The sequence below is a fragment of the Arachis duranensis genome, chromosome 6 (assembly GCF_000817695.3).
Source record: "Arachis duranensis cultivar V14167 chromosome 6, aradu.V14167.gnm2.J7QH, whole genome shotgun sequence".
In the NCBI taxonomy this organism is placed as follows: Eukaryota; Viridiplantae; Streptophyta; class Magnoliopsida; order Fabales; family Fabaceae; genus Arachis; species Arachis duranensis.
The window spans coordinates 92,823,580-92,828,242 of record NC_029777.3 but is presented as its reverse complement, the minus strand read 5'-3'; positions in this window follow the sequence as shown (position 1 = coordinate 92,828,242).

Below are 4,663 nucleotides of genomic sequence, written 5' to 3'. Positions count from 1 at the left end.
CCAGAAAATACCTGAAATCACAGAAAAATACACAAACTCATAGTAAAGTCCAGAGTGTGAATTTTGCTTAAAAACTAATAAAAATATACTAAAAACTAACTAAATCATACTAAAAACTATATAAAAACAATGCCAAAAAGCGTATAAATTATCCGCTCATCACAACACCAAACTTAAATTGTTGCTTGTTCCCAAGCAACTGAAAACAAAATAGGATAAAAAGAAGAGAATATACAATGAATCCCACAGTATCAATGAAACTTAGTCCTAATTAGATGAGCGAGGCTTGTAGCTTTTTGCTTCTAAACAATTTTTGCATCTCATTTTATCCTTTGAAATTCAGAATGATTGGCATCTATAGGAACTTAGAATTTTAGATAGTGTTATTAATTCTCCTAGTTCAGTATGTTGATTCTTGAACACAGTTACTTTATGAGTCTTGGCCGTGACCCTAAGCACTTTGTTTTCTTGTATTACCACCGGATACATAAATGCCACAGACATATAACTGGGTGAACCTTTTCAGATTGTGACTAAGCTTTGCTAAAGTCTCCAGTTAGAGGTGTCCAGAGTTCTTAAGCACACTCTTTTGCTTTGGATCATGACTTTAACCACTCAGTCTCAAGTTTTTCACTTGGACCTGCATGCCACAAGCACATGGTTAGGGACAGCTTGATTTAGCCGCTTAGGCCTGGATTTTATTTCTTGGGCCCTCCTATCCATTAATACTCAAAGCCTTGGATCCTTTTTACCCTTGCCTTTTGGTTTAAAGGAATATTGGCTTTTTCTGCTTTGCTTTTTCTTTTTCTTTTCTCTCTTTTTTTTCTTCGCCATTTTTTTTCGCTACTTACTTTTTTCTTTTTCACTACTTTTTCTTGCTTCAAGAATCAATTTCATGATTTTTCAAATTATCAATAACATTTCTCTTTGTTCATCATTCTTTCAAGAGCCAAGAACTTTAACATTCATAAACAACAAGATAAAAAATATGCACTGTTCAAGCATTCATTCAGAGAACAAAAAGTATTGCCACCACATCAAAATAATTAAACTAGTTTCAAGATAAAATTTGAAATCCAAGTACTTCTTGTTCTTTTGTAATTAAGCACATTTTTCATTTTAAGAGAGGTGAAGGATTCATGGAGTTATTCATAGCCTTAAGACATAGACACTAGAAATTAATGATCATGTAGTGAATACACAAACATAGATAGAACATACAGCATAAAGCCGAAAACAGAAAAATAAATAGACAAGGAGATTAAGGAATGAGTCCACCTTAGTGAGGGTGGCGTCTTCCTCCTCTTGAAGAACCAATGGTGCTCTTGAGCTCCTCTATGTCTCTTCCTTGCCTTTGTTGCTCCTCCATGTTGTAACTCAAGCTTTCCAAAGAAGTGTTGAGTTGCTCCCAATAATTGTGTGGAGGAAAATACATCCCTTGAGGTATCTCAGGGACTTCCTCATGATCTTGTTGAGTGCCATGAATGGGCTCTCTAGTTTGCTCCATCCTCTTCTTAGAGATGGGCTTGTCTTCTTCAATGAGGATGTCTCCCTCTATGACAATCCTAGCTGAATAGCAAATGTGACATATGAGATGAGGAAAGGCTAATCTTACCAAAGGTGAAGACTTGTTAGCCACCTTGTAGAGTTTTAGAGGTATGATTTCATGAACTTCTACTTCCTCTCCAATCATGATACTATGGATCATGATGGCCCGATCCACAGTTACCTCAGATCGGTTGCTAGTGGGAATGATAGAGCGTTGGATGAACTCCAACCATCCTCTAACCACAGGCTTAAGATTCAGTCTTCTCAATTAAACCAGGTTGCCTCTTGAGTCCCTTTTCCATTGAGTTCCTTCTACACATATGTCCATGAGGACTTGGTCCAACCTTTGATCAAAATTGACCCTTCTAGTGTAGTGGCGTGTGTTTTCTTCCATCGTTAGCAAGTTGAACGCTAGCCTCACATTTTCTGGACTGAAATCTAAGTATTTCCCCCGAATCATTGTAAGCCAATTCTTTGGGTTTGGGTTCATACTTTGATCATGGTTCCTAGTGATCCATGTGTTTGCATAGAACTCTTGAACCATTAAGATTCCAACTTGTTGAATGGAGTTGGCAAGAACTTCCCAACCTCTTCTTCGGATCTCTTGTCAGATCTCCAGATATTTGCCCTTTTTGAGCCTAAAAGGGACCTCAGGGATCACCTTCTTCTTGGCCACAACTTCATAGAAGTGGTCTTGATGGACCTTTGAGATGAATCTCTCTATCTCCCATGACTCAGAGGTAGAGGCAGTTGCCTTCCCTTTCCTTTTTCTAGAGGCTTCTCTGGCCTTAGGTGTGATAAATGGTTATGGAAAAATAAAAAGCAATGCTTTCACTACACCAAACTTAAAATATTTGCTCGTCCCCGAGCAAAAGAAGAAAGAAAGATGTAGAAGAAGAAAAAAATGGAGGAGATGGAGGGTGTATAGGGTTCGGCCAAGGGTAGAAGAAGGTGGTTGTGATGTGTGTAAATGAAGGAGTGAAGGGGGTATTTATAGGGAAAAGGGGGGTGAGTGGCCGAAAGGTTTGGGTGGCTTTGGGAGGGAAGTGGTTTTGAATTTTGAAGGTGGGTGGGGATTTTTAGGAAAGAGTTAAGGAAGTGATTGGTGAAGGGGAGTTGGGGAAGAGATATGGAGGTGATTGGTGAAGGGTATTTGGAGAAGAGTGTTGTAAAAAGGTGTGAAGAGGAGAGAGAGTGAGTTGACGTTGGTGGGGATCCTGTGGGGTCCACAGATCCTGAGGGGTCAAGGAATTCTCTTCCCTGCTCCAATTGGGAGTTCAAAATGCCTTAGAGTGCAATTCTGGTGTTTAAACGCCAGTTTGCTACCCTGTTCTGGCATTTAAACGCCAGTCTGGTGCCCTATTCTGGCATTTAAACGCCCAGAAAGGTGCCAGATTGTGCGTGTAAATGCTCATTTTGCTACCCTTATTGGAGTTTAAACGCCAGTAAGTCATTCCTCCAGGGTGTGCTATTTTCAATGCTGTTTTTGATTTTTTCTTTATTTTTGTAATTGTCTTTGTGACTTCACATGATCATCAACCTAAAAGAAAACAAAATAATATAGATAAAATTAAAATAAAATTGGGTTGCCTCCCAATAAGCGATTCTTTAATGTCAATAGCTTGATAGTGAGCTCTCATGGAGCCTCACAGATGATCAGAGTATGGTTGAGATCTCTCAACACCAAACTTAGAGTTTAGTTGTGGCCTCCCAACACCAAACTTAGAGTTTGAATGTGGGGGCTCTGTTTGACTCTGTATTGGGAGAAGCTCTTCATGCTTACTCTCTATGGTTACAGATGGAGAACCTTGAGTCTTTACTACAAGGCATTCTTCATTCACATGAAGGATCAACTCTCCTCTGTCAACATTAATCACAGCTCTTGCTGTGGCTAGGAAGGGTCTTCCAAGGATGATAGATTTATCCTCATCCCTCCTAGTGTCTAGGATTATGAAATCAGCAGGGAAGTAAAGGCTTTCAACTTTCACTAGCACGTCCTCTACTAGTCCATAAGCCTTTTTCATAGATTTATCTACCATCTCCAATGAGAATTTGGCAGCCTGTACCTCATAGATTCCTAGTCTCTCCATTACAGAGAGGGCATCATGTTTATCCCTGACCCCAGGTCACACAGAGCTTTTTCAAAGGTTATGGTGCCTATGGTACAGGGTATTAAGAATTTACCAGGATCCTGTTTCTTTTGAGTTAGATTTTGCTGAACCAATGTATTCAGTTCATTGGTGAGCAAGGGAAGCTCTTCCTCCCAAGTCTCATTACCAAACAGCTTGGCATTCAGCTTCATGATTGCTCCTAAATATTGGCCAACTTGACCTTCAATAATGTCTTCATCCTCTTCAGAAGATGAATAGTCATCAGAGCTCATGAATGGTAAAAAGAGGTCCAAGGGAATCTCTATGATCTCTGTATGAGCCTCAGATTCCTTTAGTTCCTCATTAGGGTATTCCTTACTGACCTTTGGACGTCCCCTGAGGTCTTCCTCGTTGGGATTCACGTCCTCCTCCTCCTCTAAGGTTTTGGCCATGTTGATTATATCAATGGTTGGTGCACGAAATCGCAATCACACTTTTGTAATTCCGCACAACTAACCAGCAAGTGCACTAGGTCGTCTAAGTAATAACTTACGTGAGTAAGGGTCGATCCCACGGAGATTGTCGGCTTGAAGCAAGCTATGGTTATCTTGTAACTCTTAGTCAGGATATCAATAATTCTCAGATTTAAGTGTAAAAAGTAAAAGAACATGAAATAAATACTTGTTTTGCAGTAATGGAGAACAGGTTGAGGTTTTGGAGATGCTATATCTTCTGAATCTCTACTTTCCTACTGTCTTCTTTTTCATGCACGCAAGACTCCTTCCATGGCAAGTTGTAGGTAGGGTTTCACCGTTGTCAATGGCTACCTCCCATCCTCTCAGTGAAAATGTTTAACGCACTCTGTCACAGCACGGCTAGTTATCTGTCGGTTCTTAATCAGGTTGGAATAGAATCCAGTGATTCTTTTGCGTCTGTCACTAACGCCCAGCCCTCAGGAGTTTGAAGCTCGTCACAGTCATTCAATACCGGAATCTTACTCGGAATACCACAGACAAGGTTAGACT